Raw genomic sequence first — 24,691 nt, 5'->3', positions numbered from 1 at the left:
CTTTATAAAAAAAAAAAAAAAATTCGTAATAACCTTTCAGCTTTGATGGAGAAAAAAATGCTTTCAATTTTACCAACTGAGGAATATACGTGGACGATCTTTTAATCCCGGTAAGTGGATGAAACTGGCCCTATTCCTTCCAGAAACAAGAATAATTAGGGTCTAATTCCCCCCCCCCCCCACCAAGAAGCACACAAAGTCCTTTTTTTTCTATTTTTTAAACCACACCGCGTTGCTGTCGCTACCTCACTGACCAACCATGCGAAATCAGGACTGAAGAAAGGGGCCGGAATGTTCCAGAATCTGGTCAGTCAGCAAAGACATGTTACAAGTTGTGTCACAACACTTAGCTGTGCTTGACTGTGTGTATATACATATGTATATGTACATAACTACATGCATGTATATGAATGTGTATTGTGTGTGCGTGTGTTTATGTAAGTTTGTGCCTGCCTATGTGTGCGTATGTGTTAGGGCAGCTGTTAGATACATATGTTAAAATGTATGTATGCAGCGCGCGCGCGCGCGTGCGTGTGTGTGTGTGTGTGTGTGTGTGTGTGTGTGTGTGTGTGTGTGTGTGTGTGTGTGTGTGTGTGTGTGCGTGTGTGTGTAGTCACATTTTGGTGTGTGTATGTAACATAGATATGTTTTATGTTAACAAAAGCGTTTTTGTAAAGCACCTAGAGCAGATTTCTGGATAGTGTGCTATATAAGTATCCATTATTATTATTATTATTAACACAAGCTCCTCCTGCCTTTCTTTCTAAACGGACTAAACAGAGACTGCACCAATGGCTGTGGTCCTTTGTCAACGCCAGTTTTTGTGTGTGTGTGTGTGTGTGTGTGTGTGTGTGTGTGCTTTTTTGGGCAGCTTCTGCGTGTCAGCGGTCCTCTTAGAAAGTCGATAGCTGTTGTCAAGAAACCTCCTTTCGCTGTTGACAGACGAGCTGCATCCGACAGTAAAGAACATGATGCATTTCTGGAGCTTAAGCTGACGTGATGACATGCTGCGAGACTAAACAACTGAGTTTTATTTGTTGCAGTGGTCTGCATGGAGAGAGAGAGAGAGAGAAAGGAGAGAGGGAGAGAGAGAGGCGAAGGAGAAAGAGAAAAAAAAGCAGAGAGAGAAGAGACGAGAGAGATAGAGAGAGGAGAGGGAGAGAGGGAAAAAAAGAAAGTAGAGAGAGAGAGAGAGAGAGAGAGAGAGAGAGAGAGAGAGAGACAGAGACAGACAGACAGACAGACAGACAGTCATGGAGGACAGACCCAAAGATCTTTTCACCCTTCCGCGTCACCTCATGGACTCCAACCCCATCTTGTGACAAGCTTTCCAAACACTTCAAACCCCTGTCTTCCTCTTTCAGCCACCTCCACGCGAACATACAGCGTCCCCTCAAAACTCGCCCCCACCAACACTCCAAGAAAATTATGAATACATACTCCTCTCTCTCTCTCTCTCTCTCTGTGTCTCACTCTCTCGAACATCCAACTTCCTGCTTCTTTCCCGAAGCCTTGACAAAACATCTCCCAGCCCCAGCCCTCCCCCAACCAGGCACGTTCATTCCGGCAAGCATTAGTGGGTCATCCCTCACTCCCTCACCCCCTGGAAATCCTTAAAAGCTTTTCTCCTGTGGATACACGAGGGAATCCATGCCCACCACCTCATGTGTGTTATTCGTCCCGACATGCACGTCTTTTTTTTTTTTGCGGGGGTGGCGGGGTTGGGGTTAAAAAAAAAAAACCCGCTAAAAAGCCCATGCAAGGGACAGGGGAGCATTAGAACCACATTCTCACCAACACCGTCACCTGCGGAATCACCTTCCTGGCCAAGGGGGAAAAAATGGGGGTTGGGGTAGGGGACTTATCTGTGCGAGGAATCACATTAGATACGGGTTTCTGACTCTTTCCCATCCACGAGACTGTCGCTGAGTTAAAAAAAAAAAAAAGAAAAAAAAAGAAGAAGAAAAAAAAAGAAGTGGTGGTGATAGTGGTGACCGCAAAGGGAGAGGTGGGGGAAAGTATTCGAAGAAGAGGCGGAGATAGTCAAGCGAAGAGGCGAAGATAGTCAAGCGAAGAGGCGGAGATAGTCAATCTACTAATCGGAGATAGCCAAGCGAAGAGGCGGAGATAGTCAATCTATTGATCGGAGATAGTCAAGCGAAGAGGCGGAGATAGTCAATCTATTGATCGGAGATAGTCAAGCGAAGAGGCGGAGATAGTCAAGCGAAGAGGCGGAGATAGTCAATCTATTGATCGGAGATAGTCAAGCGAAGAGGCGGAGATAGTCAATCTATTGATCGGAGATAGTCAAGCGAAGAGGCGGAGATAGTCAAGCGAAGAGGCGGAGATAGTCAATCTATTGATCGGAGATAGTCAAGCGAAGAGGCGGAGATAGTCAAGCGAAGAGGCGGAGATAGTCAATCTATTGATCGCTTGGTGAGCCAAGCATGGTGGAAGTAATAGCTGGATGGGGAGAAGACATGTTCAGAATCCTATTTAACCGTTGTTGGCGGGGGTGAAGTGGTCCAGTTTTGTGGTAAAGGAGCGAACTTAGAACACTTCTAAAAAATCAGGAACATCACACTCACTCCGTCCCTCTCTCGCCCTTCCAGAATAAAAAGTATACTCACGACTCCTGATACATAAATATGCACACAATCTCTTCTGCTGTCCATGCTCTAATTATGATCCTAAGTAGATCAGCAAACTGTGTGAATTTAATAATTCCTTCGCACAAGTGACCGTTTAACAGAGTTTGTAAAAAAGTTGGTACTGGCTGGCGAAAGAAATTAAGGGAAAATTAAATGTTTGAAAAAAACAAACAAACAAAAAAAACCCTACCTACCTCACTCTCCTCGATTTCTCTGTCACTCCACTTTTCTGTGCGCCAAAAAGCCTGTCAAAACCTATGTCTCTTTTCTGTGAAATTTGTTTTCCCTTCCAATAATATTTTATCTACTCACCGCCCCCCCCCTAGTGTCCCCCCCCCCCCGCCTCCCCTCCCGACTACGTTTTGCTTGCACCATTCTTTTCATGGTTCAAAACCTGCTTGTTTTCTGTTGCTCTTCGGCCAGTTCCCCCCCCTACATGCTGGTTTTTCTCACCCCTCCATTTTCTCTCCGCGTGCCTGTACAATACACATCAGACAAGGCAAGGGGGGTGGGGACCAACCCACGTTATCATCTGACATAATTTTTTTTTTTATCTACGGAATGTGCATGATCTTAGAATCTTCTCCGTCTCGACATTTCTTTTCGCTCAGTCATCTGTCTCTTGTCTCTAGTCCTCAATTTCCCCTCGTTTTCTACCTATTTTTTGGTGCTTCCATTTCTTTCATATATATATATATATGTGTGTGTGTGTGTGTGTGTGTGTGTGTATGTATGTATGTATATATCAGTTTCCGTCTGTGTCGTCCTTCGTCTTCGCTTCGGTCAACTCTTGACATCACTGTTTCGTAACTTGGTGGAGGGAAAGGCTTTTTTTGATTCAGGTCTGTGAAGCCCAGCTATGAGTGCATTTTTTTAATTTTCTAAATACGTGGTCAGTGACCCTAGGATGGAGGAGGAGGAGGAGGAGGAGGAGGAGGAGGAGGAGGCCGTCGACTCGTGGACCTTACCAGCAACTGATTGGCTGATGTTTAATTACACCCCCAGAGGCTGTTGCTGGATGTCAGCTCACAAATCGATTCCACTGTCCCCTCTTTCTCCATCTACCCCAAGGTCAACAACTGAAAGGGAGTGGATTCTAAATCCACTTGAGAGGGGGGAGGGAGGGAGGGAGGGAGGGAGGGAGCACCGACAGACAGACAGACAGACAGCTCATATACATGTGTTACTGAATGTGGCTATCACGAAATTAAAGCAAACAAATTACTCCGCAATGGCTTCGAGAATCAAAAACCAGATTAGCAACTCGCAACATGTAAATCGCGTGACCGTGCACAGCATCTTATTGTCCATATCCTGTAGCACGACAATGCCCCAGATAAACAAAAAAAACAAAACAGAAAACACACACAAAAAAAACCCCATTCTCTTCTGTCTCTCTGTTTCCGTCCTTTTCACCCCTGAAATGGGTTGAACTTTGTTTGCGTTCTTTATTACCTTGTTTCTTTTTATTTATTTATTTTTTTTTTACGTGTTTTCGATTACATGGTGGCCCTCTGTGGTTGCTTGGGTTGTAAACAACTTGATTGCATTTTATTTCTCACTCAGGTTGTCCCCCTTCCCTCATCCAAAGCCCTGGTTCTTTCCGCCCTTTCCCAATAAATAAATACAACAAAATCAAGGACTGTTTTTTGCGCATTGTCTCTCAAAACCGTTCAAAGTCTTTTTTTAAATCTCTGTCAGGCTTTGACAAAAAAAAAAAAAAAAAAAAAAAAAAATGGAGCTGACAAATCATGGAATCTCGATGCTTAGTCACAAAAATCCCTGTTACGCAATCTGTGTGTGTGTGTGTGTGTGTGTGTGTGTGTGTGTCCACCTCATCCCCCCCCCCAGCCCCCACACCAGCTCCCCACAACCCCTGCACGCCTGCTGGCATTCAATCACAGCACGCGCAGACAGCCTGCAAATCCTCCCGTGGGGCCTAAATAGAGTGGGGGGTTAGCTAACTGCCTCCAGCATCTGTCCCAGGAGAGCCCTGTAGCTGACTGGGCCCTGATGCCATCAACCTTCCTTTCCTCCAACCCCTGCTGCTCCCCCTCTTCCCTCCCCCCCCCCCTCTCAGGTTTGTCACTCACCACTGCTGCTTGACGGAGACCGACTGTGAAAATACAGCCTGGGGAGTGTCCCCCAACACCTCCCGGTCAAGCTTGCCCCCTGGAATGATTGTTATTTGTCTCTCCGTCACCTTCCCCACCCCATACCCACATTCCTCTGTTTTGTGTCCACCCCATCTTCTGTGCCCTTTCAGTGGCATGACTCTCAAACCGTTCATCCTAAAATTCCCACTTTTATAGCCACGCCTGTGCTCATTCAGTCCCAGTCCCAGCACATGACGTTCACAGAAGAACTACCATTTTACGCTCCCTTTCCCCAAACCCTTGCGTTTGAGGTGTAAAAGGAGGGAGCTTTCTGAGCGTAATGGCGAGAAAGCACAGCACAATCTGACGACGAGATGAGTGGGCGTTGCAGTTTTTAGGACTATAAAATAAATAAACTATTTAAACCACCAGAACGTGGCATAAAAATATTAATCGAAACCAACCTTGAAATTGCAAGTAATAATCATTTAACTTTGGCTATACTTGCGAGTGGAGGTGTGGCCATGGCAGACAGGGTTAAGCTTTGGACCTCTTTGATCCAGTGTTCAGCAGTGATCAGAGCTCGAGGCCCCGTTTCAAGGCCTCGTGTTGTGTGTCCCTTGGAAATGAAGTTATTTCCGATTTTCCCAGACTCTACTCGGGTAGGAAGGGGTACCCGATTTCGGTTGGGGACGGTGAGAATGGCGGAGGCGAGGACTGGGGCCCCGGTTTCCCTGTGGCGAGTCCTGAACATGAATAATAGCCGTGAGGGGCTACTGGACATGAAATTTTTAACCATTAACACTTCCGAAACTAGTAATAGCCGTGAGCGGCGGGAATAGCACAAAGACACATCAGAGGAGTATTTGATACACACTAGTTAAGCGAGGTTCTCGCGAGACACGTTAGGAAGGTGCGTTTTTTTGTTTGTTTTTTTTCTACCTCGCGGCAAAGAGTGCCTTGGTTCCAGCGAGTCAAAGATAGGCAGCGTTCAGAGCAACTTTGCCGCGAGGTAAGCGTGAAATCCTCTTCCCATCCTCGAATTCGTTTTGTTGCGCATGACTGTACTCCTGGCCCTCGCCACTCGCTCAAAGATTTCAAAGATTCAAAGAAATTTAATTATTTTGCCCTTTTGGGGTGTGGAGGATACAAGAACAATACACACTCATTGAATCACAACTTCAGACCAACGATGTCTCCGAAACACGCAAAAACGCCCACCCACGCAAACACACACACACGCGCTAATGAAGATTTGCAACAAAACAAATCCAACTTAAACATACTGACAAGTATGTTTTAGACGTAACAAAAGTTACACAACCTTTCCAAGTTTTATGAATTTACTTGTGTCTTCTTCCAAGCACTGAATAAATTACATAAACCGAACATTGACATATGTGATTTATATTTATGTGGTATCAATCTATTTCGAATTACAGTATTTTGGGGACACTCTAAAACAAAATGAAATTCATCCCCAACAGTACCCATATCACATTCCTTGCAAATTCTGTTTTCTATTTTCGCCTTTTCTTCCTATTTCGATCTGCTGTTCATGGTTACTGCAACGAAAACTTTATCTCTCGCCTCTAGCACACAAGCGTGCTCGCGTTTAAACGTCTCTGGTGATGTTCTCTCTCCACCCCTCCCCTCCTCCAGACACACGTTCTCTGTCTTCCTCCCCTTTCTCCACTGACCCCTTTCCCTCATACCCCTTTCCTGACAAGTCATCTTATCAGCGATGATCAGCAAGGGGGAGGGGGGCAGTTTTAGGGCGGCACCACTTGCAGGGAAAGTGGGTGACGGGTCAGAAGTTTATGGGGGACCGCTAGCAAGGGTATGGCGCGCCAGATTGCTTCAGCAGACATGATGGAAGCGACGCGATGGGAGCTGGTGGGGAGAGTTTTTATGAAGGGCCTCCATGACAAGAGCGAAAAGGGATGGCTCCCATTTTAGTATAAAGGGGAACCCTCCCTCTACCACATCATGCCATGCATTTCATTTTCTTTGGGTTTTTGTTGGTTGATTTAAGTGGACTCGATATTGATTGGTTTCTTCACTTTCAAGGGTAGACCGGTTTCCTTTTATGACCATTCATGTATTTTCTTTCTGTTTCAGGTTCATGAGCCATGATTCAGTTACCGTCCGAATCTCCAAGTATATCTTGTGCAAAATGTCTTATTCTCCCTCCTTCTCTCCACTAACCATTGCTCGTTCAGCCAGGTAACAACAGCACTTTGTCGTCACGATTTTTGCCTTGTGGAGCTGTGTAAATTGCCTGACAAAACCAACATCCTCGTTTTCCCCACAGCATTTCTCTTTGCCCTTTTCCTTCCCAGCTGAATGTTTTCTTTAGATGGCAGTAACCCTCGTTTCCTAGGTATTTTTATGTTGTGTTTGAGTGTTCTCTCTGCCCCCCTCTCTCTCTGTCTCCCTCTCTCTCTTCCTGATGCACATAACAGGAACGAACTGCTGAAGAAAGACACGTGAATAATATTAGAGAAACAGAACGGGGTGTGGAGAGAATGTCGTACAAGGGAAACAGGACCGACTAAATGATCTTTATGTGAGTGAGTTTGCGAGTGAGTGAGTGAGTGAGTGTGTGTGTGTGTGTGTGTGTGTGTGTGTGTGTGTGTGTGTGTGTGTGTGCGTGCGTCCGTGCGTGTGTATGTGTGTAAACATATAGTTGGAAACGGTTCAACGTTTGGGGTGGTGATGGTAGATGTTACGGTGCAACCAGTAATACTGTGTTATCATTCCAATCAAGTCACGTACGTGTCGTTAACATGTTATAAATAAGACTTGCAGCAGGGCAACAGGACGAGATAAATCAACTCGAAGTAAATCCCTCGTCCAGAAGCCGAGTAAACCAACTTGAAGGAAAACCTCCCCGAGTCCACAAGAGGTTCGGCGAAACGAGACTTTCCCCGAGAAATGTGTTTAAGCGAAACCAAATAACGCAAAGCGTGGTTTCGAAGAACAAACTTATGCAACTTGACTGCGCAGCACACGCTCTTGGCAGGCAGGCAGGCAGGCGTGCTAGCAGTCTGGCAATGACAGGCGGACTTTTTCCTTGTCGAACAGCAAATGCATGCCAGGACAGGCTTCGGTTTTGTAGAATAACTGTCTCCTGACATTTTACCCCTCAGGTAAATTTCTATATAAGTAATGTAAGAGATAGGACTCTTGCCGGATGACAAACGAAAATGGACGTTTGAGACGCCTCAAAATGGGAAAACCTTTAAAGGATATAAAAACGATTGTGTCAATGGTGTGTGTGTGTGTGTGTGTACATGCGTTTAATAGCGGCGTTCCGATCTACTCTTCTCGTAACGAGTCTGGTAAGCAATTGCGTGTGTTTGCTCACATGCTTCCATGGCTGTGTGCGAGTGTGTGTACATGTGTGAGTGAGTGTGGTGCATGCACGCGCGTGAGTGGATGCACCGCACAAATAACCCAACCACAGATTTAACCTTATGGGCTAAATCAGAGGAGGGAGGGGAGCAAACCTTCGATAACACCGGCTGCACGTGATCGACGTGCTCGGGGGCCATGACCGGTAGTAACTCAACGCACAGTACATCTATGCCCATATACGGTCGCTGAGGAGACTGAGGAGACTGCAGTACGCTGCTGTAGACAAGTGATTGACAGCCCACACGCTTCTCAGAAATCTGAACGAGCTGCGCCAGTTGGCGTTTACAAAACCCCCTCGCATCATAAAGAGAGATACAGAGAGAGAGCGAGAGCGAGAGAGCATGATTAAAACAACCAATCCCATCAAAAGAGAAAAATAAAGACAGACCTAATCATTGGATGGCACGGCCTGATATCATGCAGGCACACACTTGGCTGTGGAAACAAAGTTGCCTGAAATGTCAAAACGTGTGTCCAGCTTACAAAAATGACATCAGGGGAGAGAACATCTGTAAGCATCATCCTCGTTTCTCCGGCAAAGTGTATTCACTTTTTTCTCTCCTCTTCCTTTTTATTTAGCTTTATAAAAGAAAAAAAAATCATCACAAAAACTGCAACTGATGTCCCAGCAAGCACTTAAAGAGTCAATGGATGATAATGGAGTGGGGGGTGGGGTGGGGGGGGGGGGGGTTCAAGAGCAGCTCTCAGTCCCCTTCTCTGCTGATTCTGGTTTGTTTCACCTCCGGGCACGTTGTACGTGCGCAGTAGGCTCGACTAATCACTGTGCTTTTCCTCCCTCCCTCCACAGTGCAAAACTGCGATCGACACAACGCTTGTCTCCCTTAGTAGTACCAACCCTGTGCTCCAAGGATTTGCATCCTCATTTCCATAACTACCATTGCTGGACTTGTGGCGGAAACCCAGGAGGGAGAGGGAGGAGGGGTGGGCTGCGCGAGTATGATTAGCATACTCCACGAGCATCGATCCCGCTCCATCGTGAATTTGCAGTCGTCAAACTGGTTACTGCCGTTACTCCTAGCACGTTTAGCAGTGAAAGAAATGCTGGCTTGGCCTGGCTTCTGTCAAGTTCTCACACAGAGGCCAAATCTTGCCGGTCATTGTTAGACACGAAATTTCATTTTTAAACTGGTAGAAAATATGAAGTTCAGTGGTTAATACAATTATCACTGCTTAAGTTCTGAATTTTGTAATTTCGTTCTTTATATATATATATATATATATATATATACTTGCACTAACCAACCTTTAAATAGCAAAAAAGGACCTTTCTTATCCTCGGTTTGGTTTTGGGAGGAAGTAGTCACCTCTTACATGAAACTCTCACAGCAGATTCTATCTTTCCAAAGTTGACCTATGTCTTAGCACAATTAAAATCATTTTTACCCATTCCAATTAGAAATTCTAAATTTTTTTCAGTGTTTTTTGTGAAATCTCGGCACTGAACATCGGAGAAAAAGGTTCCTAGATAGAACGAAGACAAACGACGGGCCAGTGATATGGGAATGCGTCCAGATTTATTTGGATTCGTGTGTGTGTGTGTGTGTGTGTGTGTGTGTGTGTGTGTGTGTGTGTGTGTGTGTGTGTGTGTGTGTGTGGTAGGTGGTGTGTGTATGTGTATGTGTAGCTCCGTCCCTTATGTATGAATTTTCTCTACTCTTCTCTGATCGACAGACGTCCTTGACAAACGATGAGCAAAACTACAACCAAGAGACGTAAGTGCCCTGCGCTGATCCTGTTACAAGCAATGCATGATGCTGGTTATAAGCCGTTGTGGGGAAAGACTGCTGAAGGACTGAAACCAAGTCTGTCACAGTGCTCTCTGAAGGGCTGAACCCACAACTGTCAAAGTTCTCTGCTGCAGATTGTGCGGTCTGAAGCTGCAGTGTATAAGCACCATTTCACGAGGCTGGCATGGTGACAGCTGTAGTACGGACGGCTTGCGTGAAGCATCTGTAGAATTTCCATTCATAATCCCCACTTCGCCACTGTTGGAAACAAGTTCTCAAGTTCACCAACTGATGGAGACACAGGAGTCAATTTTGTCCGCAACACACACGTCCTTTTGCGCAATAGCACATACCCCCCCCCCCCACCCACCATCCCCCGCTCCTCCTTCCTTGACTGACTGCGGAAGAATGAAAAGGAATGGAGACGCGGACAGAAAACTTTCAGAACCGGCATAGACGTCACCACACCAAATCCTCCTCCTTCCCCTTCTGTGGACTTTGCAGGGATTGGATCAAAAGCAGTGACCCTCAGTCAACACAAACCTTTGCTTTTGCACTTCTGCATGTCAACGGTCTCCTGGGAAGAAAGTCGACTGTTGTTGTCTAGACACCAACTTCTGCTTGCAACAGACGAGCTGAAAACCCTGCCCCGAGACCAGAAGCAGATATAGTCCAGAGCTTAAGCTGACACAATAAACTACTACCAACAAAACCACAAACTAGCTTTTACACAGGGGAGCTCGCATGGATAATGCGTGCACTGGACCCAGTAGTGGATTAAGAACCTAAATTACCGTCGGAAGAGGCATGGACACAAGACGGATCCACTCACCACAAACTCTTTTCCAAACAACACTCCTACTCCATCTCATGTCACCCCTTTCACAACTGTTCTCAACCACGTCTTCCCCACCCCCCCATCCCTCCATCTCCATTCTCACGCACATATACAGCGCTTCCTCAAATTCACCCCCTACCACTCCTCCAAGAAAACAATTACGAAGATGCTCCACTCTCACTCTCTCGAACATCTAACTTCCTGCTTCTTTCCCGAAGCCTTGACAAAACATCTCCCAGCCCCAGCCCTCCCCCAACCAGGCACGTTCATTCCGGCAAGCATTAGTGGGTCATCCCTCACTCCCTCACCCCCTGGAAATCCTTAAAAGCTTTTCTCCTGTGGATACACAGGAGAATCCATGCCCACCACCTCATGTGTGTTATTCGTCCCGACATGCACGTCTCCTTTCATTTTTAGGTAAAACTTGTAAAAGGACCCCCCCCCCCTTTCCCCTCCAATACTATGAAGCCCTCGCAAGAGGTGGGAAAGCATCAGAACCACATTTTCTGCAACAACATCGCTTGCACCAGCAGCATTATGGGGAAAGTGGGATTTCTCTGTACAAGAGATCACGTTAAACATGGTTTTTGCCTCTTTTCCATCTCTGAAACCGTTACAGGGATAATGAGAGGTTGTGATAGCGATGATGGTGAAACACCCTCAGCTTCCTGGTGTAGATGGTCGTGCGCAATGTATAGTAGCAATGATATGTACGGTAAATTACAAATGAGTTTGACAATGGTTCGGTTTATTGAACGTGCTCCTAATCATTACGCTCGGATCGTGGGTCCTGGTACTCTCTCCCTCTTAAGTTTCTCTGCTCGTTCATTCCCTTTTCTTCCAGCCATTCCGCTTCATGCTCCGTCTCTTCTTTCCATCGCACCCCGGTCTCATCATCTTCAATGGCCGTTTCTTTCTTCCCCATTCACCTTTCTCTTCCACTCGTACCATATGGTCATTTTCTTATGTCTGTTACCACCACCTCATTCCGTCTACCACCACCACCACCCTACCCACCCCCTGTGTCTCCTCAGCTCTTTGTCTGGTCGTTTTGTTTTGTACCACTCCATCTCTACATCTTTTCCCTCACGGTATCTGTCGTCCGTCTCCAGCCCCCCCCCCCCCTTCTCTCTACCATCTTCCCTTTTTTTCTTCCACTGTTTTGTCAGTCGTGTGTGTTTCCGTCATCTGTCTGACCGCTCTCTCCTCACCGGGGTGTCTGAGTGTGGTGATGGTCCTGAGGTTTGACAGCATCGTTTCTGTTTCACTCCCCTGCTCGTTGTGGCGCTGTCTGCTGTCCCTTTCTGCTGTCTCCCCCTCCTCCTCTCCTCTTTTGCTTTCCATTGTCTGTCTGTCTGTCTCATCTCCCTGTCTCCTTCACTCCCTGTGTTCCCTTTCTCCAGTCTGTCTCTGTCTCTCAAAGTCCGCGATCTTCTTCCCGTCTTTCATTCTCTGGTCCCTCAGTCGCTGTCTGCAGGCATCTTTCGCCGTCGCGTGTTGGAAGATTTACAACAAGTGTCCATTTTTTCTCCCATCTTTTTTTTCAAAGACTACGTCTGTCTGTCTGCCTCATTCTTCATCAGCGCTTCTTCGGTCACTCTTTCTTTACACCCCTCTTTCCTTTTCACTCTTTTACTGTTAACGTCGGATTTCGTGACCCCAGGTTTTTTTTTTTTTGTGAGATCCTAGTTTCGAGTTGCAGAAGTTTGAAACGGGTGGTCAATGAACAGTGCTGGAGAAGGCGGCCCTGGGGTTAACAGCATGGACTAACACAAGACCATGGGCTGGCGTTTAACCCATTTACTGCTGAACCTTGTGGAAAAGAAATCACCGTGGTCTGAATTTGAAGTGCAGTCACCACTTTTGTGTCCTTATCATTGAAGTAATCATACAACACAGTGCAGCAGTGAAACAGCTAATGCACACAAAAAGGGCAGACACACACACACACACAGATCGCACAAGGATGCAAAATGATATGAGTCACAGCATGTAATCATCATAAATTAAACACGCACATGCGTGCGTGCGTGCGTGCGTGCGTGCGTGCGTGCGTGCGTGTGTGTGTGTGTGTGTGTGTGTGTGTGTGTGTGTGTGTGTGTGCAAAGGCATAAAGAGTAAAACAAAGACTCCGAACGTCAACATGTAAACCGCACCGACTGCTGTCGCGCAATATATCTCTCATTATCATTACCCTGGAGCATGAAAACCCAACAACAAAAACGACACGGTCCCATGTCTCCCCCCCCCCCACCCTCTCTCTCTCTCCCCCCCATATGCTGAAGCTTGAAACTTTTTACATTGGTTTCCTTTTTGACTGTTTTCCTTGCTTGCCAATGTGGTTTCAGCTATGAGATAACCCTTTGCGTGTTGCCTGGGGGTGTAAACAACATGTTTTGATTTTTTTTTTTTTTGGTTTTAATTCTTTACACTGGATATGCAACCCCTTTTACCCTCTCTCTCTTCCCCCCCCCCCCCCCCAAAGCCCAAGCAAATGTTGAGGACTAGTTTTGCATATTTTCTCTCCAAACCGTTCAAACTCCACCCTTCAATCGTTGCCAGGCTTAGATGATAAAAAAAAATGAGGAGGAAAAAAGCTGACGACAGAGGGAAACAGAGGAAGTTTTAACCACAGGCCACAGTTAGACAATCTCTCTCTCTCTCTCTCTCTCTCTCTATATATATATTTATATCTCAACAGGCACACACACACACACACACACAACAAACACTCACAACCCCACCCCACCACCCCCCGCCTCACCACCCGAACTCCTGCTAGCCCGGCGGCGTTCAATCACAGCACGTGCAGACAGCCTGCAAATCCTCCCCCGGGGCCCTGAGGATGTGGGAGGAGAGCTATCTGCCGCCAGCATCTGGCCTCTGGAGAACCCTGTGGCTGACCGGGTCCTGATGCCACCACCAGCACCCCCCACCCACGCCCCAACATCCCCGCCCTTTTTCTCCTCCCGACAACCCCCCCCAACTTCCTCCCTCTCCCTCCCTCTCACAGGCTTTTTTTTTTTTTTTTTTTTTTTTACTCACCATTCTTGTGACACATAGCATGCAACAGCGCCCTGCTGAAAAACGTGTCCTCTTGATTTATTATTTTATTTTATTTTACTAATATAGTTATTGTCTTTGTCCGTCAAGTACCTTTTTAATTTTCTGACATTTTGTTTTTACTAATATAGTTATTGTCTTTGTCCGTCAACTACCTTTTTAAAAATTTTCTGACATTTAAAAAAAATAATATAGTCATTGTCTTTGTCCGTCAACTACTTTTTTAATTTTCTGACATTTTTTTTATATACTAATATAGTCATTGTCTTTGTCCGTCAACTACCTTTTTAATTTTCTGACATTTTTTTTTTTTATACTAATATAGTTATTGTCTTTGTCCGTCAACTACCTTTTTTAATTTTCTGACATTTTTTTTTTTTTTACTAATACTGTTATTGTCTTTGTCCGTCAACTACCTTTAAAAAAATTTTTTTTCTGACATTTTTGTGCTTTTTTTTATACTAATATAGTCATTGTCTTTGTCCGTCAACTACCTTTTTAAAAATTTTCTGACACATCCAACAGCAACCCGACTTCGACTGTCTCTACTGGATTATGTTGTTGTTTCTTGTTGTTGTTGTCTTTGTCCTTAAAACTATCGTTTATTTTTCTTTTTGCCACTGTCTTCTTGTGCATATTTCAGTAGCACTGGTGACCTTCACATTTGTTCATCCTGAATGCCACGTACACAGCTACGAGCACGCATGTTATTCATTTTGCAGCATTGGCAGTGTGCAATGGATCATCTTTTTTCTTCACATCCCCCTCCCCCCACACCGCAATTCCTTTTTCTGAGTCCTTCCGATGAAACAAAGCAGGGAGCGGTGTGGGAAGTTTTTTTTAAAATTTATTTTTAATTCTTATTTTTTAATACATTTTTTTATTTTATAGAAAGCATGCAAAATCCTAGCAAATGGGAAGCAAGGTCTACAGCTGATCACATCTTTCGTTACGTTCACGTCATGATGTGACAAGACCACCTGTTTCTTAACCTAACAACAGGTTGCAGAATAACTGTGGGGGACAGTCAGGAAGTGAAGGCGGTGCACTGGACTTCTGGTCGATCCTGTACGTGTTAACCAGTGATCATGGTGGGTTCGACACTCCACACCAGTTTTCCTCGCCCCATACACTGGTGTGAAGGGGTTCCTGTCTTCGGACTGGAGAGGGTTAAAACGGCGGAAGGAGAGGACTGAGCCCCGCCTTCCAATCCCTAGCCCCACACACAGTGACTATGAATTCACAGCCCCGCATTCCAATCCCTAGCCCCCCCCACACAGTGACTAGGAATTCACAGCCCCGCATTCCAATCCCTCGCCCCACACAGTGACTATGAATTCACAGCCCCGCATTCCAATCCCTCGCCCCACACAGTGACTATGAATTCACAGCCCCGCATTCCAATCCCTCGCCCCACACAGTGACTATGAATTCACAGCCCCGCATTCCAATCCCTAGCCCCCCACACACAGTGACTAGGAATTCACAGCCCCGCCTTCCAATCCCTCGCCCCACACGGTGACTAGGAATTCACAGCCCTGCTTTCCAATCCCTAGCCCCACACAGTGACTATGAATTCACAGCCCCGCCTTCCAATCCCTAGCCCCCCACACACAGTGACTGGGAATTCACAGCCCCGCCTTCCAATCCCTCGCCCCACACACATGACTAGGAATTCACAGCCCCGCCTTCCAATCCCTAGCCCCACGCACAGTGACTAGGAATTCACAGCCCCGACGGCCGTAGAAAAAGAAGAAAAAAGACGAAAAAAAGAAGAAAAAAAGACGAAAAAAGAAAAAAAAAAGTGTGGAACCTTCAGCCTTTATTTATTTATTTATTCTTAAAAACATCCTTTTGGAGTGAAAAGGGTCATCACCTTAGGGCACACGGATCTAGCCCGAGGACACAGTCATATCATCAGGTGAAGTCCACTATACTTTTAATGCCCCCACCCCACGTATCTATATTCACCCCCCCCCCTCCCCCCCCATCCCTCCCTCTCTTGTTCCTGAAGTCACCACCTTAGGTCAGACCTAGCTTGAAGGACACACATTATCAGGTGATGCCTACAATCTCTCAAATGCCCCCACCCCACACACATATATACAGTCTCAACCCCCAGAGCCTCCCCTCACAACCTTGTCCACCCCCCCCCCCCCCGGTCTCTCTCTCTCTCTCTCTCCTTCCCTCTGTGCTCCTTCCTGACAGCCCTGTTATCGCCGATGATCAGTGAGGTGAAGTTTACGACACCACCACTGGCAGGGGGGAACAGGCCAGAAGGTCACCAGCTGATGGGCTTGCTTGCAGGGGCATGATGCGCCGAGATAGCTTTTTTTTTTCTGCAGGCATGATGGAAGCGACGTGATTGAACTAGTGGGGGCGGTGGGGGAGGAGGGGTGGGTGGGTTATAAGGACTTCGATGGGGGGGGGGGGGGGGGGGTGGGGAGGGGGCGTGGGGGGGTCATAAGGACTTCGATGGGGGTGTGGGGAGGGGGTGGGTGGGTCATAAGGACTTCGATGGGGGCACAAGCGACGGAAAGGAGGACAATCAATATTTTTGAATGCGAAAATCTCTCCTACACATACACATCACCACTTCACGCTTTAAAAAGAAAAAAAATCTTTTTAAATTTTTGATTTGGCAAGTAATGTTCAATGTTGGATCTCTCTTCAGAACTTAACAAGTTTTCCATTTCATTTTTTCATCTATGGTCGTAGGTTTTTAGTGGCTTGCTGTCTAAGTTTATGAAGCACGATTTTTGTCATCTTAATTTCCAAAAGTATAATCTCATTCAAAATAAATGATAATCATTTATCGCTCTAGATATTAAATGGACTAGCACGATGGTTTCAGTTTCAGTTGCTCAAGGAGGCGTCACTGCGTTCGGACAAATCCATATACGCTACACTACATCTGCCAAGCAGATGCCTGCCCAGCAGCGTAACCCAACGCGCTTAGTCAGGCCTTGAGAAAAAAGAAAAAAGAAAAAAAAAGGTGAATAAATAATAGATAAGCTTACATAAATAAATAAATAAATAATTATAATATAGAAAAAGGTAGTAGTAGTAGTAATAATAATAATAATAATAGCACGATGGAACATATCTGAGTAGGATCTCCGGATCAGGACTCCTAGTAGTCTTCAAACGCGATGCTGTGTTTCGGTTAATTTGCAGTTACAGACACTGCAAACAAACAGTAAAGGTGCATCGCGTTATCACCGTTTTGTGGAATTAGCTATACTGTCAGTATAAGTGTGATAAACTCCTCATTATCTGGCAGTCAACTTGGACCATTGAGTTTTAATAAATAGATAAATAAATAAATAGACAAGATTAATAACAATAATAATAATAATAACAATAACAATAATCTGCATTTATACTACGCTTACCCGCGGCTCAAACCGCATTTAACAATACATGCGGTAGGAATAAGACAGGAATATAATTCAAAATGTCAAGATACAAACTCGTATCATCACTCACAACTCACACAGCTCCCCCCCCCCCCCCCCCCCCCCCCCCCCCCCCCGCCTCACACACACGTCAATGCACATACGTAAAAAAGGGCCTTGAGGAACATCTATAGATCAAAATACTCTTTTAAAAATGTTTCAAGATTACATTTGAAAATTTAATACTGGAACAGTGCCCGATACTTTGCGGAAGAGATTTCCGAAACCAAGGCCCACTGTTTTAAAGATGCAGTACATTACAATAGTCCAAACGCAGTCTACCGCTCTGTCATCCGAGTATTACTCCCGAGGTATTCTGGCGATTCTGACAATCGCCAGAATGATGGATGAGCTTTTTGTTTTGTTACTGACAGGAAGTCAAACAGCAGTGACTGATTCCCTGCAGCTTACACTTGCTGTGGACATGAAGGGAACTGTGTGGCTTGTGTGGGTCGTTTTGTTTGGTGTTTATCCGTTAACGTGGCCGCTGATAAGGAGAATGACCGAGTTTTTGTTAATGCAAAACTTGGAACTACGTTTTGATAAATACAGAGCGAATGGAAACCCAGACCCAAGTGCCCCTTCCGTGTGTGTGTGTGTGTGTGTGTGTGTGTGTGTGTGTGTGTTGTGTGTGTGTGTTGTGTGTTGTGTGTGTGTGTTGTGTGTGTGTGTGTATTTGTATTTTATTTCTTTTTATCACAACAGATTTCTCTGTGTGAAATTCGGGCTGCTCTCCCCAGGGAGTGCGTGTCGCTACACTACAGCGCCACCCATTTTTTTGTATTTTTTCCTGCATACAGTTTTATTTGTTTTTCCTACCGATGTGGATTTTTCTACAGAATTTTGCCAGGAACAACCCTTTTGTTGCCGTGGGTTTTTTTTACGTGCGCTAAGTGCATGCTGTACACGGGACCTCGGTTTATCGTCTCACCCGAATGAATGTGTGTGTGTGTGTGTGTGTGTGTGCCCACATGTACCCACCTCTCCTACTCCCCCCCATGCCCCCCTTTACCAAATCTGGCTCACTTCAGAGTTGTAATCACATCACCTATTTAAAACAGTTTTTGCCCAGTGGTACTCTGAATTGCCTTGCAGAGCAGCAACACCCACGTTTTCCTCAATGTGTATGTTTTTTGCTGTGGCTTCACCTATTTCAGTTTCAGTTTTCACGAAAGTACTGTTAACAAAGGAGAACTCAGAACTCAGAACTCACAACTTAAAAATTTTTTTTTTTAATTCAAGGATTAAGATTCTAGGCATGCCCCATTCTTCCAATCTGTCACTGAGAGAGGGAGGGAGGCGAGGCGGAGAAGGGGGGGGGGAACTGATATGAAGCACGTTCGCACGTGAAAATAAGGTGGCGTCCTTTTATTTTAGAAAGAAAAAGCCCAAGAAAAAAAACATACACAGTGTAACAACAAACCTTAGACAGAATTAACTTATAACAAAACATAACCAAAATGATGAGCTAAGGGTGATTTAGAAACATGCCTTTCATCTAAGACTGAGAGCTCATACACCCACCCACACACACACACACACACACACAGAGGAGGGGGGGGGGGGTACGCTGTTCAGTACGCTGAACGAAAAACACCACGTGCGAGTGTTTGCCCAGCCAAAAGTGATAGAACCCAATTCACTACTACAAACCGGAGATTCAACGGCACAGAGACTACCCCCCTTCTTCCCTGTAAATAACCACCCCACCATCCAACCACCTCACTTTCGAGTCGTTGAACATCAACAAAGACGTCTAGCAACGCAACAGCACTGCGGCAGTGAGACCAAACATAACCCAACTCGAAGTTAGAAAATACCCTGTCCAGGGGCTGTCCCCCCCCCCCCCCCCCCCCCCCCTCGAGTCCACAAGTAAAGAGAGGTTCAGCGAAAAGCGTCTTTCCCCGAGAAATGTGTCAATGCCAAAACAGATTATGCAAAGCGTGGGTTAGGCTGGACGAAGATTATGCAAATTGACAGCGCAGCCAACACTGCCTCCTCTGGCAAACAGGCGTGTGGCCTGGCAATGGCTGGCAGACAGACAAGACCGCGCGGCTTTCTTGTCGCACGTTATACAGTAGCCAGGACCGGCCTGACTTCATAACGGTATCCACACATTGAATTTTTACTACTGAGGCAAACTTCTGACAGGAACAGTGAAGGTATTGGATGCGAGTTCACTACGAGTGGAAAAATGTTAACAATTTAATGTGGTGATCTGATGGTGTTACTGTAAGTGAAAAGAAAATTTGGACATAGTTAAGCTTAACATTAAATAACATTAATATATATAATGCATATTAAATCCAGGCCCAGATGTCTTTGTATTTACATAATGGAATGGAGAACACACCAAATAACTGGCTTGGTTATCTGGGTCTGGATTTAGTATTTATTCTGTTATCGCATAACTTGCTTCATCCAGTGAGCCCAACAGGTCATGGTGCGGTGTCCAGTTTTTAAAAATACTAGGGACTGACCAAGACTCTCTCTCTCTCTCTCTCTCTATATATATATATATATGTGTGTGTGTGTGTGTGTGCATGCGCGAGCGAGCGAGCGAAAATGATTTTGGCTTTCTGACGACAAATCCAAAATTTAATCATAGAATAAATCCACACTGAAGGAAAGGGATTGAAGGGTAGGGGTGGGGGCAAACCTTGGAGAACACCGGCTGCACGTGATCGACGGCACTGGGGGCATGACCGGTAACTCCACGCACAGTACATCAATGCCTACACGGCTTGCTGAGAAGAGGGACGGAAGACTGATGTGACTGCCGTAAGCTGCAAGAGACAGTGATTGACAGCCAGGCCACTTCATCTGAATCTACGCGAGATGCCAGTCGGCGTTGCCTCACCCCCCCCCCCCCCCCCCCCCATACCCCCTCCAAACAGTCGGAGCAAGTTAATAAGAAACATAAAAAAAACACACCAAAAAAACAAAAAACAAAAAAGCACCTGCTCTTTTAGCCTAGCCTACGCACTAGGCAAAACGTCTTTTGACTGTTCTAAAAATACCGTTTCCAGCTCCAGTCAAATTCAGAGAGAGAGGAAGAGAGAGAGAGAGATTAGGAAAGACGACTGTTATAAATATAGATCGATTTAATTGTCATATTTTTTGCATTGTTGGAAGTTTTCGGACTGACATTCGTGTGCGTGTTTTTACAGATGTCAACTGTAATTTGTAACAGACTGGTTAAAACAATATTTTATTTGAAAATGTCACAAGATGAATAAAATCAATTCGACTGGCCAAAAAAGAAAGCCTCAGATTGCATTTCCAAACGGTTTTGAAAAATGGCAGTTATGTGTTCCGAACATCCTGTCCTTAGTATTGATTCATTTGTCTTCTTGCAGACGTCGACGTGTTATGGACCAAGGTTTATTCATGATTTACTACAAACGAAGTAATGTTGTTAGCTTTTCTTTTTCTCCACGAAGGCAACAAACTTATTCCTTTGAAAAAGAGATTTTAAGCGAGTTCATTGACAGCCTTGTAACTATGTGCATACCTTCAGTCCACCTGCCAGTTTCTGAACTCTATGCTTCACTGTAAAAAAAGACTAACAAAAAGACCCACTATCCTTCTCAAGCCAGCTAATAATACTGTCTTAGCATTTAAAAAAAAATGTATCTCTGAGGAAAATCAGTCAGACGTAAAAAGCAGCACCCATAATTCCAACCCCCTGTTTCGCCACCTATTCCAGACTGTCTTTCAGCTCCGCACAAGTCACGTAGTGCGAGCACGGTGAAGTAGACCAATCATTGTGTGTACCGTACCGACCGACCGACACAATGCTTATCTCCCGTGGGCCAGACGGAGAGCTTGTACACGTCTTGTAGTACGAGCATTAAAGAGCCATTTCCATAACCGCCGTTCCTGGACCCCCCGGAAATCGGGAAGGAGAGAGAGAGAGAGAGAGAGAGGGGGAGAGAGTGTTGCACGGGGATTATTAGCATACTCCCGCGCCATCGATCCCGCTCCCTGGTGAATTTGCATACAGTCAATCCTTGCTCCCTGCCTTTTTCTCTCGGTCATTCACCGGTCAAAGGAATGCCTGCAGTTGGCTGTTTTCTCTCAACCTAAAACCTTACAACCAGAGAGAAACGACCACGCTTCTTTCGATTTCACGGGCAAACTATTCACTAGTTCGATCACCGTTATAAAGACGAAAATATGATGGTTTGTTTGTTCAAAACGGAAAAGTAAGAAAATCTGGGGTTAATCATGAATATGCATTGCTTTCGTACGGACAGAAACTATAATTTTTTGTTAGTAATATGAAAGTCGAATCGAAAACCTTCGCAAATCTGGGCGTTTCTCTTTTTAAACAATGACTTAATTTTTAAACAATGACTTGATTTTTTTTGTTAACATATTCTTTGAAAAATCTTTTAAAACCTGCAAGAATCCAGGGGTAGGGATGGAGAAGAAGAAAAAATAGTGGAAGGAGTGGGTGCACCCCATAAGAAAGAAATGCAAAAGCTATGTTATCCCAACGCATCCACCAAACAGGCCGCCAGTCAGACTCTTGAGAACGTGCCATGAGTCACCGCGGCTGGCTGGAAGGCCGTTCTGCAAACACCCAGCGTAAATTCCGCGCTTGCTGTAGGTGGGGGTTGGGGGTTGGGGGTGGGAGGGGGAAGGGCAACACACAGATAAACACAAGAGTTCGATACAAAGCTCCTCATCAGCACGCTGTCGCGATCAGATCTACCGAATCAAGCGACCGGCAGAATTATACGGATCCAGAAACTCTCGCAATGAGCGATCGAACCATGCAGGCGAGTTCTAAGGGAATCCCTTTCTCACCGCTCTACAACCCAAAGCAGCAGGCGCACGTGGATCGCAGTCACTTTATACGCAGGGACCAGACCAACATACATACACTCCACCAGCTGCCTTGGGGCCTGATACCCCAGGGAACGAACACCAAGGGAGAAAAGCGAGCCCTGACCAAGACAATCACCTTACTGATAGTGAGCCCTGACAACAATCACCTCACTGATAAATAAGTGAGCCCTGACGACAATCACCTCACTGATAAATAAGTGAGCCCTAACGGCAATCACCTCACTGATAAATAAGTGATCCCTGATGAAGACAATCACATTACTGATAAACAAGTGAGCCCCTGACGAAGACAATCACCTTACTGATAAATACTGGAGACCAAGGGAACGAGACACAACCCAAGACAGAGAATAATGAAGGTAATCAGTTATGGTCCGCAGGAAATAGGACTGAGTCCCAAGTACTTATAAGTAAACGTATAACCAGTACAGCTACTCATAGATCCTGTTGCGTGTCAAATGAAGTTGGGTTTTTATTGTTTTTTGGGTTGTTTTTTTTGGCGACAAGTGAACCTTTATTTTCTTTAACAGCAAGAATTTTGAGCGAAATGGCTTCCTGCAAGTGGATAACAACAATAATAATAATAATAATAATACAGCAGTAGTAGCAGTAGTAGCAGCAGCATCGTCGTCATCAGCGTAGTAATCACCATCATCACACTATCATTTACATACAGCAGTACTCGTGTATTGTATGTATTTGCCTTTTTGAGAGAGAGAGAGAGAGAGAGAGAGAGAGAGAGAGAGAGAGAGAGAGAGAGAGAAGTAATTACGTACAGAAAACCCGACAATAACATCGTTCTTTTAATTCAACGTCCTGCCAGTGTAAAGAGAAGACCGTAAAAGCCACGACATCTGACGACAAAAGGCCCCTCATGACATCCATCCAGCCGCCCATCCTGCAAGGAGCCAATCAATAGTCCCTACTCTAAACAGACCTACGTTCAACCCGAAAGGTCGGATAACAGACAGGGATAAAAAAGAAAAAAGAAAAAAAGTTTAAAGACAAAAAAAAAAAAAAAAAGAAAAGAAAAAGACGGCTAGACACTGATAATTACGTCTCAGATTTTAAGGTCAAACCTCCACTGCTAACGTGGTCTTTTAAGACGAAACCAGTTGTCTCTGCGACTCCCTCTCTCCCTGTCTGCCTACCTTTAACACGCAAGCACGCCAACGCCACAAACACACGCAGACACAGACAGACACACATAGACACAAGACACAAGCGCACGCGCACTCGTACCACTAAAAGACGATTCACTTCAGAATCAAAATTTCAATTTCATTCCCTTTGACGATTATACACAGTTTTCATTCTCGCATCATCTTTCTTTTTCTGTTCTCTTGAACTGAATAGACCAAAATTTGGTGGTAAAATGGTAAAACGTTGCACTATATCTCTTCTCCATCCAGATTATTTTCGATTATAATTTCGGTATCAAACTCTCATCAACAACTGATGGAAGACCCAAGGTCGGTTGTGGCCATAAAAAATTCAGTGTAGTGCCGTTATGATCTTGATCGTGATCGTGATACTGACCTTTGACCTTTCGTATTCCAATAGAATTCACATTTAATCTATAATCATGCATGGTTTACCACTGAACTCAGTTGTGTGTGTGTGTGTTTTTTCTTAATGAGACTGGACGCAAGATCCCAATTCAAATGCCGATCGCAGGGTTTTCTATCACGCAGAGTTAAGACCTTGACATTTGATTTGACTTTCCTTGAGGTTTCTGCATTCTAAACGACATTCACTTCTTCTACCTGTATTTGTTGATGATCAAAAACAAAACACAATCGTCATCGTGCTGATGATCTTGTCCAATGTCATCCGTGACCCTGACCTTTGACATCCGACCTTTAATTTCCTCGTTGTATCGAACTTCACTGAGGATGGGACCAAAGACAAAACAAAACTGTCACCTCAGGTGGTCTTGTTCTGACCAGGCCTTTGACCACTTCGAATTTTGCAACACGTTCACTGGCTGGAAACGCGATCTCACTGTCTACCAATCTGCAGAATTTGTCTTTTCTTTCTTTCTGTTGTGGTGACCGAGAAAAAATGCCAGCGTTACTGTTCACCACGGATAACACACACACACACACTGAGAGAGAAGCAGAGAGAGAGAGAGGAAGAGAGAGCATTTTACCGTTGCGGTAACAGTCCCCCCCCCCCCGACCCACCTTTAACTAGAGGCACCGTGGCAGAATGAGTTAGGCGGTGGGCTCCTGATCCTGTGTTCACCAGTGATCATCACGGTTCGAAATCCCGTTTCGGCATGATGGCACGTAACTGGGGAAGACACTTTTCTCCGATTTTCCTCACTCCATCCAGAGGGACTCGTACCCTCGAACCACACACACCACCTTCTCCGAACTATGACCACAGCCCTGAACCACCTGACGTGAAGGGCTCCACAGCCAATTAAAGGTCTTCACACGTTACTCTTTCGGAATCTTCTGCCGATCCCTAATAAACACAGCGGATCTGTAGAATTCACTGCCTCTAATGTTCCATGAAGGCTATGGGAACTTTTTTTTTTCTCTTTCTTCCAAAC

At 45.3% G+C, this 24,691-nt stretch overlaps 1 protein-coding gene across 1 annotated transcript in view; it reads right to left on the bottom strand.

Moving 5' to 3' along the window:
• LOC143275304 (uncharacterized) overlaps positions 1 to 24,691 on the bottom strand; it is a 641,085-nt gene that overhangs the window by 117,942 nt on the left and 498,452 nt on the right. The window lies entirely within an intron of this gene.

Source organism: Babylonia areolata, chromosome 2 (assembly GCF_041734735.1).
Source record: "Babylonia areolata isolate BAREFJ2019XMU chromosome 2, ASM4173473v1, whole genome shotgun sequence".
NCBI classification, from domain to species: Eukaryota; Metazoa; Mollusca; class Gastropoda; order Neogastropoda; family Buccinidae; genus Babylonia; species Babylonia areolata.
The sequence above is the reverse complement of the archived record's forward strand: the minus strand, read 5'-3'. Positions and strand labels throughout refer to the sequence as shown.